The following is a 12,213-nucleotide window of genomic DNA, read 5'->3' as shown; positions in this document are numbered from 1 at the left end:
CCTATTACATAAGGGTGGTCGGGGGATATATCAGTAATAGGACACTGGCCCTATTACATAAGGGTGGTCGGGGAATATATCAGTAATAGGACACTGTCCCTATTACATAAGGGTGGTCGGGGAATATATCAGTAATAGGACACTGGCCCTATTACATAAGGGTGGTCGGGGAATATATCAGTAATAGGACACTGGCCCTATTACATAAGGGTGGTCGGGGAATATATCAGTAATAGGACACTGGCCCTATTACATAAGGGTGGTCGGGGGATATATCAGTAATAGGACACTGGCCCTATTAGATAAGGGTGGTCGGGGAATATATCAGTAATAGGACACTGGCCCTATTACATGAGGGTGGTCGGGGAATATATCACTAATAGGACACTGGCCCTATTACATAAGGGTGGTCGGGGAATATATCAGTAATAGAACACTGGCCCTATTACATAAGGGTGGTCGGGGGATATATCAGTAATAGGACACTGGCCCTATTACATAAGGGTGGTCGGGGAATATATCAGTAATAGGACACTGGCCCAATTACATAAGGGTGGTCGGGGGAATATATCAGTAATAGGACACTGGCCCTATTACATAAGGGTGGTCGGGGGATATATCAGTAATAGGACACTGGCCCTATTACATAAGGGTGGTCGGGGAATATATCAGTAATAGGACACTGGCCCTATTACATAAGGGGGTCGGGGGATATATCAGTAATAGGACACTGGCCCTATTACATAAGGGTGGTCGGGGAATATAGCAGTAATAGGACACTGGCCCTATTACATAAGGGGGTCGGGGGATATATCAGTAATAGGACACTGGCCCTATTACATAAGGGTGGTCGGGGAATATATCAGTAATAAGACACTGGCCCTATTACATAAGGGTGGTCGGGGAATATATCAGTAATAGGACACTGGCCCTATTAGCAGGGCCGGCGTCAGCACGCGGCCTACTCGGGCAAGTGCCGGGGCCCACAGCCGCTCAGGGGGCCCCTGCAACTTGCCCGAGCAGTGAGCCACTGGACACACGCAGCGCCGGTCGGCCTGCCCGCCGCCGCCGCATCTGGCCCCCCCCCGGACTCAGGGTCAGCATCGCTGACACCCGGGGGGGGTGGGGTATTACCAACTCTGAATCGGCGCGTCCGGGGGCAGGGACGTCGCTCACCACATCTCCGGCGTCCTAGGCTGGTCCTCCCTCCGCTGCGTACAGCGCTGCGTGGCTGTGATCTCCCAGCAGGCACAGAGCGATGATGTCATCGCCCCTGCTGGAGGATCCATCCCCGTGGCGCACACAAGGGAGAGGACAGGAGGGAGAAGAGGACCCGTCACCTGGCCGGATTAGATGAGTATGATTTTGTTGTTTTTGTTGTTGAGGCAGACCAGGGGGGCATATACTATGGGGGCAGAGCAGGGGGGCATATACTATGGGGCAGAGCAGGGGGGCATATACTATGGGGGCAGAGATGGGGGGCATATACTATGGGGCAGAGATGGGGGGCATATACTATGGGGGCAGAGCAGGGGGGCATATACTATGGGGGCAGAGCAGGGGGGCATATACTATGGGGGCAGAGATGGGGGGCATATACTATGGGGGCAGAGATGGGGGGCATATACTATGGGGGCAGAGCAGGGGGGCATATACTATGGGGGCAGAGATGGGGGCATATACTATGGGGGCAGAGCAGGGGGGCATATACTATGGGGGCAGAGCAGGGGGGCATATACTATGGGGGCAGAGATGGGGGGCATATACTATGGGGGCAGAGAGGGGGGGCATATACTATGGGGGCAGAGCAGGGGGGCATATACTATGGGGGCAGAGCAGGGGGGCATATACTATGGGGGCAGAGCAGGGGGCATATACTATGGGGGCAGAGCAGGTGGCTGTCTAGGTGATCAGCAGTGTATTATATACGTATTATCCTCCTGTATGAGTGTGTATATATCTCCCCTCTGTGTAGATATACAGCAGTGTATTATATACTTATCCTTCTCCTGTATGAGTGTATATATATCTCCATTCTGTCTAGGTGATCAGCAGTGTATTAAATATTTATTATCCTCCTCCTGTATGAGTGTGTGTATATATGTGCCCGAGAGATAGATATATACACACTCATACAGGAGGGGGTATAATAAGTATATAATACACTGCTGTATACCTACACAGAATGGAGAGATATATACACACTCATACAGGAGGATAATAAGTATATAATACACTGCTGTATACCTACACAGAATGGAGAGATAGATATACTGTATACACACTCATACAGGGGGATAATAAATATATACACTGCTGATCACCTAGACAGAATCGAGAGCTAGAGACCCTTTAACAATGATGCCATATAATTTGCTATACAAAGGGGCCCGCTGAGACTCTCTCGACCAAGGGCCCACAAAAACCTGGAACCGGCCCTGCCTATTAGATAAGGGTGGTCGGGGAATATATCAGTAATAGGACACTGGCCCTATTAGATAAGGGTGGTCGGGGAATATATCAGTAATAAGACACTGGCCCTATTACATAAGGGTGGTCGGGGAATATATCAGTAATAGGACACTGGCCCTATTACATAAGGGTGGTCGGGGAATATATCAGTAATAGGACACTGGCCCTATTACATAAGGGGGGTCGGGGAATATATCAGTAATAGGACACTGGCCCTATTACATAAGGGTGGTCGGGGGAATATATCAGTAATAGGACACTTGCCCTATTAGATAAGGGTGGTCGGGGAATATATCAGTAATAGGACACTGGCCCTATTAGATGAGGGGGGGTCAAGGAAAAGTTGTCGGTCACTATTTGGCAGCTTGTTTCTGAGCTGGAAGAGTCCATTGGGGGGGGGGGGGGGGGATCTGTGCTGGTCCCTTCCTGGATGCTGGATGACTGTATATGAGCAGCAGTGGTATATGGAGATATCCTGTGTAATATAGAGGAGGAGGAGGAGGAGGAGATATAAGTAGTGTAGCAGTAACCTCTGTCCTCAATGTGGTGTTTTTCTTCAGTGTTCTATGGCTGCAGCTGTGTGTGTGTGTGTGTGTGTGTGTGTGTGCTATCGCTGCAGCAGGCTCTGTGTGTGTATGCTATGGCGGCAGCAGGCTGTGTGTGTGCGTGTGTGTGTGCTATGGCTGCAGCAGGCTGTGTGTGTGTGTGTGTGTGTGTGTGTGTGCGTGTGCGCGCGCTATGGCTGCAGCAGGCTGTGTGTGTGTGTGTGTGTGTGTGCTATGACTGCAGCAGGCTGTGTGTGTGTGTGTGCGTGCTTTGGCTGCAGCAGGCTGTGTGTGTGTGTGCTATAGCTGCAGCAGGCTGTGCGTGTGCTATGACTGCAGCAGGCTGTGTGTGTGTGTGTGTGTGCGCGCTATGGCTGCAGCAGGCTGTGTGTGTGTGTGCTATAGCTGCAGCAGGCTGTGCGTGTGTGTGCTATGACTGCAGCAGGCTGTGTGTGTGTGTGTGCGCTATGGCTGCAGCAGGGTGTGTGTGTGTGTGCGCGCTATGGCTGCAGCAGGGTGTGTGTGTGTGTGCTATGGCTGCAGCAGGCTGTTTGTGTGCTTTGGCTGCAGCTGGCTGTGTGTGTGTGTGCGCTATGACTGCAGCAGGCTGTGTGTGTGTGTGCTATGACTGCAGCAGGCTGTGTGTGTGTGTGTGCTATGGCTGCCGCAGGCTATGTGTGTCTGTGTGTGTGTGCTATGGCTGCAGCAGGCTGTATGTGTGTGTGCGTGTGTGTGTGTGTGCTATGGCTGCAGCAGGCCGTGTGTGTGTGTGCGCGCTATGGCTGCAGCAGGGTATGTGTGCTATGACTGCGTGTGTGTGACAGGCTGTGTGTGTGCTATGGCTGCAGCAGGCTGTATGTGTGTGTGTGTGTGCTTTGGCTGCAGCAGGCTTTGTGTGTATTCCGTGGCTGCAGCAGGCCCTGTGTGTGTGTGTGTGTGTGTGTGTGTGTGCGCGTGCTATGACTGCAGCAGGCTGTGTATGTGTGCTATGGCTGCAGCAGGCTGTTTGTGTGTGTGTGCTATGGCTGCAGCAGGCTGTGTGTGTATGCTATGGATGCAGCAGGCTGTGTGTGTGCTATGGCTGCAGCAGGCTGTGTGTGCGTTTGTGTGTGCTTTGGCTGCAGCAGGCTGTGTGTGTGTATGCTATGGCTGCAGCAGGCTGTGTGTGTGCTATGGCTGCAGCAGGCTGTGTGTGTGTGTGTGTGTGTGCGCACGCGCTATGACTGCAGCAGGCTGTGTGTGCATTTGTGTGTGCTTTGGCTGCAGCAGGCTGTGTGTGTATGCTATGGCTGCAGCAGGCTGTGTGTGTGTGTGTGTGTGTGTGCGCACGCGCTATGACTGCAGCAGGCTGTGTGTGTGCGCGCTATGACTGCAGCAGGCTGTGTGTGTGTGCTATGGCTGCAGCAGGCTGTGCGTATGCTGTGGCTGCAGCAGGCTGTGTGTGCGTTTGTGTGCGCTTTGGCTGCAGCAGGCTGTGTGCGTATGCTATGGCTGCAGCAGGCTGTGTGTGTGTGTGTGCGCGCGCTATAGCTGCAGCAGGCTATGTGTGTGTGCGCGCTATGACTGCAGCAGGCTGTGTGTGTGTGCTATGGCTGCAGCAGGCTATGTGTGTGTGTGTGTGCTATGGCTGCAGCAGGCTATGTGTGTGTGTGTGCTATGGCTGCAGCAGGCTATGTGTGTGTGTGTGTGTGTGCTATGGCTGAAGCAGGCTATGTGTGTGTGTGTGCTATGGCTGCAGCAGGCTGTGTGTGTGTGTGTGTGTATGCTATGGCTGCAGCAGGCTGTGTGTGTGTGCTATGGCTGCAGTAGGCTGTTTGTCTGTGTGTGCTATGGCTGCAGCAGGCTGTGTGTGTGTGTGTGCGCTATGGCTGCCGCAGGCTATGTGTGTGTGCTATGGCTGCAGCAGGCTATGTGTGTGTGCGCGCTATGACTGCAGCAGGCTGTGTGTGTGTGCTATGGCTGCAGCAGGCTGTGTGTGTGTGTGTGTGCTATGGCTGCAGCAGGCTGTGTGTGTGTGTGTGCGTGCTATGGCTGCAGCAGGCTGTGTGTGTGTGTGTGTGTGTGCTATGGCTGCAGCAGGCTGTGTGTGTGTGTATGCTATGGCTGCAGCAGGCTGTGTGTGCGCTATGGCTGCAGCAGGCTGTGTGTGTGTGTGTGTGTGCTATGGCTGCAGCAGGCTGTGTGTGGGTATGCTATGGTTGCAGCAGGCTGTGTGTGTGTGTGTGTGTGTGTGCTATGGCTGCAGCAGGCTGTGTGTGTGTGCTATGGCTGCAGCAGGCTGTGTGTGTGTGTGTGTGTGTGTGCTATGGCTGCCGCAGGCTATGTGTGTGTGCTATGGCTGCAGCAGGCTATGTGTGTGTGCGCGCTATGACTGCAGCAGGCTGTGTGTGTGTGCTATGGCTGCAGCAGGCTGTGTGTGTGTGTGTGTGTGTGCTATGGCTGCAGCAGGCTGTGTGTGTGTGTGTGCGTGCTATGGCTGCAGCAGGCTGTGTGTGTGTGTGTGTGTGTGCTATGGCTGCAGCAGGCTGTGTGTGTGTGTATGCTATGGCTGCAGCAGGCTGTGTGCGCGCTATGGCTGCAGCAGGCTGTGTGTGTGTGTGTGTGTGCTATGGCTGCAGCAGGCTGTGTGTGGGTATGCTATGGCTGCAGCAGGCTGTGTGTGTGTGTGTGTGTGTGTGTGTGTGCTATGGCTGCAGCAGGCTGTGTGTGTGTGCTATGGCTGCAGCAGGCTGTGTGTGTTTGCGCTATGGCGTGCCCCCACACCCACAATGACCCCTCTATATCACTGTGTGTGACACCCTCTATATCACTATGTGTGACCCCCTCAATATCACTATGGGTGACCTCTATATTGCAGGGATAAGGGATCTGGCAGTGTTAGTAGTGTGTCTGTGTGTATGGTGAATATTTAGTTAGAAACATAGAAGACTGTCAGCAGGAAAAGACCACCTGCTCCATCTAGTCTAGTTGTGAGTAGTTCAGGACATGGAGGCTGGAGACTAGTTGCATCCACTGCACACACAGAGGAGAAGCTGCTTTATATCTTTCCTTATTCCCCCAGAAGTCGCCCCAGGATCATGTAGGACAATAGGGTGAAGCTGCTGAGCCAGTGTGATAAATACTGTAACTCCCCTGGTATATGACTGGCCATTTATGAAGGAGTCGGAGTCGGGAGTCGGTCGTGATAAAATTCAGGAGTCGGAGTTGGAGCTGCGGCTTACTGACTCCACAGCCCTACTTATAGCGCTTTTATCCTTTGGTCTATGGGGCTGTGTCAGGTGTAATTTTTTGCGCCATGATCTGTTCTTTCTATCGGTACCTTGATTTTGCATATACGACTTTTTGATCGCTTTTCATTACAATGTTTCTGGATTTGATGCGACCAAAAATGCACAATTTTTCCACTTTGGGATGTCTTTGCGCTCACGCTGTTTACCGTGTGAGATCAGGAATGTGATAAATTAATAGTTTGGGCGATTACGCACGCGGCGATAACAAATATATTTGTTTATTTATTTAGTTTTATTTAGAAAATGGGAAAAGGGGGGCGATTAAGAGTTTTATTAGGGGAGGGGATTTTTTTATTAATGAAAACTCTTTTTTTTTTAACTTAGGGTTAGGGTTGTTGTTGGGGGACTTCTAATACAGCTACACTAATCTCTCATAAGGATCAGTCGAGATCACAGCAGTTCAGAGTGGGGTCGCGGCGCCCCCCCCCCCCCCCTCAGAATCCCTCTTGCGGGCATATGCCGTACAGGTATGGCATATGTCCCTAAGAGGTTAAAAGTGACTTGGGTACCGTCCCTTTAAGAGCGACTTGGGTACCGTCCCTTTAAGAGCGACTTGGGTACCGTCCCTTTAAGAGCGGCTTGGGTACAGTCCCTTTAAGAGCGGCTTGGGTACAGTCCCTTTAAGAGCATCTTGGGTACCGTCCCTTTGAGAGCAGCTTGGATACCGTCCCTTTAAGAACGGCTTCTGCACAGCAATTTTTGAAGGCCAAGAGGGGGTCTTGGGCAAAGTAATATCTTTCCAGGTCTCCACAAGTAGATCTGCCGTTTTAGGTAAGGACACAACAATCCGGACTTCTCTCAATGTGGGAATAGGGTCATGTTCCCGCACAGGACACAGGCACAGGACAGCATTGGGAAACCAAATAACCCAGAAGAAATGAGTGCTAGAGAGACAGATGTAAGCCTCTTGGATCTTGCCACCTCAAGGACATTGAATATAGTTTGTCTTAAAGGGGTTGTCCGGCGCTAAAAAATTATTCACAGAATAACACACATTACAAAGTTATACAACTTTGCAAGGCTGCGTTCACACTACGTATATTTCAGTCAGTATATTTCAGTCAGTATTGCAACCAAAACCAGAAGTGGATTAAAAACACAGAAAGGATCTGTTCACACAATGTTGAAATTGAGTGGATGGCCGCCATATAACAGTAAATAACGGCCATTATTTCAATATAACAGCCGTTGTTCTAAAATAACAGCAAATATTTGCCATTATATGGCGGCCATCCACTCAATTTCAACATTGTGTGATCATAGCCTTTCTGTGTTTTTAATCCACTTCTGGTTTTAGTTGCAATACTGACTGAAATATACTGACTGAAATATACATATACTGACTGAAATAAACGTAGTGTGAACCCAGCCTTGTAATGTATGTTATGTCTGTGAATGGCCCCCTTCCCCGTGTCCCACCACCCCCACCCGTGTACCCGGAAGTGTGGTGCGCTATACTCACCTGTCACGTGCCGACCACGGTCTCCGATCCTCAGCAGTGACGTCTTCTGCCGGCCGCCCTCTGCAGCGTCATCCGAAGCTCATCCGCGATTGGCTGAGCATAACTGTGCTCAGCCAATCGCAGCTGAGCAGCTGATAACGTGGCCGCCTCATCAGCCGCTCAGCCGCGATTGGCTGAGCACAGTTATGCTCAGCCAATCGCGGCTGAGCTTCGGATGTCGCTGCAGAGGGCGTCCGGCATTCGGGAAGATCCGCTGCCCGCCCGAAGAAGACGTCACTGCTGAGGATCGGAGACGGTGGTCGGCACGTGACAGGTGAGTATAGCGCACCACACTTCCGGGTACATGGGTGGGGGGTGGTGGGACATGGGGAAGGGGGCCATTCACAGACATAACATACATTACAAAGTTGTATAACTTTGTAATGTGTGTTATTCTGTGAATAATTTTTTAGCGCCGGACAACCCCTTTAATAGACGGACTGACATGTCATGACATTCGCCATCATATATGGGGCCTACTGCATGGATGATACAGACACAGGATAAGCTACCTGGTCCGGTTAGGACAGTTCCAGAGACTGAGAGAGGGCGTCCCCCGGATCTCAGAATGAGATCACCACATTCTGTCTGTATCTCCATTCCTCCTTCATGTATGAAATGTTTTGCAACTCCCCCTATATGTTTGAGTGGAGCATTGGCAGGGTTGACAATGGCCGTAGTATCTTGACGTGCAATATCTCCTATACCTATAGTAAGGGTAGTTCCTGTATTCCACAAAGGTGCTGTCCAAACTAGAGTAAAAGGAGCTGGCCTGTTGTCAAAGTCACGGATGTCAAAACCGACTCTGGCAGGTTTAAGAGACCCCCTAGTGGTAACATAACGTGGGGTGATAGGCCTGATAGGTGATTAGCCTCTTGTACCAGATCTCCTGCATCTAAAATTCTTGTTTCAGCTGACTCACCATGTGCTGAGGCTTCTTCCTTTAACTGCTGAGGAGTGAGAAAAGTTTGCTGGTGTTGGGTCAATGTCATAAGAGGGGCTATGTTTAAAACAGGCACAAAATAGGCCCCAGAGGCAGTCAGTAAGGGATATAATGGATCTGGAGTAGGCCTCTTGGGTGTTCCAAGATGGCCACCGGAGCTGAAAGTGACATCACCGGAAGTTCCTGTATCGATGGGTGTCACTGAAGTAGTGAGCTTAGGTGTAGCAACATGGCTACCGGAACTGGAAGATATGACTGTGACGGAAGGGGAAGTATTGGGTGTTTCAATATGGCCACCAGATACAGGAAGAGTGGGTGTACTGGGCTGTGGTGAATCAAGATGGCTGCTGGATATAGGAAGCTCATCTTGAACAGGGGCGGATGGTGTAGATCTGCATGATGGGCCAGGATTGGGGTGTCCCCTTCCCCAGCTACAACAATACTCAGCAGGGGGTGGATTCTGTTGATGACAATTTGGACACTCCCAACAGTGAGGCTCTCCGCCATTATAGGGTGGTGGCACATCCTTCCCAATGTAATACATATATGCGTTGACACTTCCCTTTTTGTCCTGATACTCTAATTCAATATAGCCCTGCTTTAAAATTGCTATGGCAGTTCGCTGCCAAGCTAGAGCTGCTGGGAGCAATGTATTGTCCTCCAACACCCTCTATTCTCTTTTATAGCCTTAGCCCATTCTATGCATATTACACAATCCCATCAATTTTTCACATTAGTAACATGCTTTTTTTTTTTCTTTTGGCTACCAGCTCGGCTGGGCTCTCATTTTCAACAGTTCATTTACTCTTGGGAGCAAACAAGGACCGCAAGCTTTCCATCGCGTTGCGGGTTTCCAACTCCCCTTCAGCACGGGTGGCTGCTTTCCCTATTTCGTGCCCTCTCTGGCACGCGACTGCAGATGGAGACCTGATCTTTCCCTCTGGAACAATCGGGGCTAGTCCTTCGACTGTAACCAAGGGAGCACAGGAGGCTGGTCTGCTTTTAGCAGACCCCCTTTAACATCTGTGTTAAACAACCGCAGGAGGCTGGTCCGTGGTCACACAACCCTTTATCATCTGTGTTAGAAACAATCACAGGAGGCTGATCTGCTGCCAAAAGACCCCTTTAACGTTTAAAGGGGATGTAAAATCAGTCACCAGGGGCGTAGCTAGGATTCATGGGGCCCCATAGCAAAAAATTGGGGCCCCATGAATCCTGCATGCTCCCCCCTTGCCAAACACAGACAATGACGCACATATACACACACAGAGGCACCATTAACATATATACAGATACGCCACTGACATACACACATATATACGCTGTAATGTGATGACACTAGTGCTGATGTATACACCATGAATAGACTGTACACAGGGAAATCATCTCAGTGTAATAAGAAATACTCAACCAGAAATAAAAGAAAATGCTGCAGATATTAGTGGTGGGATCTTTTATTAGAGCCCAATATTAATAGAAGCTGCTGCAGAACATCTTTAGGAGCAAACCTGTCAATCACTTGAGACACTACTGACATACACAAACACACATATATATATAGCCACAGATACATAAACATACTGACATATAAATATATACACAGATACATATATACACACACTGACATATACATATACGCACAGATACATATATACACTCACTGACACACATACACAGCACTTACAGCTCACAGGCTTCCCCCTCCTCCTCCTGTAGTCCGGGGTGATGATCTTCACATAGAAATATTCAGGACCTTTGGGTCATGTGACCCAAAGGTCCTCCATCCCTCTCCTGTGCCGTCTGGCAGGTCCTGCTCCTCTGTTCAGCCCGCTCACCCAGAACTACAGTGAGGGGGCTGAACAGTGCAGTGGGGGTCCCCCTTCCTCTCTGGACCCCTGGGGGAGCGGGGTACAGTGGTCGGTATCTAGCATGAAGGCAGGGCAGGTTTCCTCGGGCCCCCTTCCTGCAGGGGCCCCCATAGCAGTCGCTTTCCCTGCCTTCATGGTAGCTACGCCACTGCTCCAGACACTATTATCCCACCTATTTATAATCTTACTTGCAGCCGCCCAAAACAATTATCAAAATCTTCAGAACTGAACTTATCCAGTGATGCAACAAGGGCTAATCCGCTGGTTGCGACAAAGGATGACAACTATTACAGTCACAATTTCAATCTCTGCAGTGAAAGAAATATTTTGTGCTGTCACCACTATATCACTATAACTCTGCAATTATCAGTTACGGTAAACTTAGAAAGATAGAGCTAAGGCAGTAAAAGAAAGCACTATACCATCCAGACACCACGTGCTGCCAGGGTTTAAATCAGACGACAGTTAATTGGTAACAACAAGTTGTACATGTATATAAATACATATACGGGTTCTTGGACAGTACCACAGGTAGGGGGGACACCTCGTTTTTAATAAAGGCAACCACTGGGGTCGACAGGGTCATCCAGACTCACACAAGGCTGTCTGATACGGATAAGTTACAGATTTATAAAATCAGCAACTTACCGTTTTCAGTGGAGGTGGAGGGTCTGCCCGACTAGCTCAGTCGGTAGAGCATGAGACTCTTAATCTCAGGGTCATGGGCTCGAGCCCCACGTCGGGCGCCACTGACTAGGCGGTAGTCTAGTCCTGATTACTCAACAAGTAAGTACCGGCCGCCGCCAGAACCCTGCATTAGAAGCTCGATACAAATGCTCTGGACACAAACTGTGTGTACTTCTGCTTTTATTAAAAGTTCCTCTTTTCTTTTATATGAGATGACAAAGGTGTGGTTATTAAGTCACATGAATATATTTGACAAAACATGATTGAATACATTTGATCTCTAGACATATATGTTATATTAAAAGTGGCAATATATTGTTGCTTAGCAATGTCTGATATGAAAGACTTCCTGGCGCTGGCTTCTTTACTGGCTTCAATACTTCCTCAGCCTCACAGGAAACCAATGTAGCTGTATGGAGGCCTAATCTTGCAATAAGCTGTTCAAAGCAAAAAACATATCTGATATATTCATTAAGGATTATATAAAATCATAGCACATTGAGATGTTTTCATTTTAATCTATACACATCCCCTTGACACCAATACTCAGGGTCTCTTTCTGTCCAGCAGCCCGTGATGGTACCTTGTTATAGTCAGTTTTGTGAATAGGTAAAACTTTCCTCAGATATGCTGCTCCCAGGGGGCAATTCAGGATAAAATCCAAAGAAAAGGTGCAAAAACCTCAAACACAACCACAAGCCAATCAATCACAGCCAGAGAAGTGGAAAAGGTAAGATGACACAAGGGAGGCATCAAACCCCAGAACAGACCCCAACAAGAATTATATACTGGACCAGATCAACATGCAGTGTCCCAGAACAGGTCCTCTTATTCTCACACTTTTATTATAACCAGTTCTGTTCTGGAAAGCTATGGTTCACTGCAAACTGTGTCTGTTGTGTCACCC

Source organism: Dendropsophus ebraccatus, chromosome 9, assembly GCF_027789765.1.
Source record: "Dendropsophus ebraccatus isolate aDenEbr1 chromosome 9, aDenEbr1.pat, whole genome shotgun sequence".
Classification (NCBI taxonomy): Eukaryota; Metazoa; Chordata; class Amphibia; order Anura; family Hylidae; genus Dendropsophus; species Dendropsophus ebraccatus.
This window is presented reverse-complemented; position numbering follows the sequence as displayed.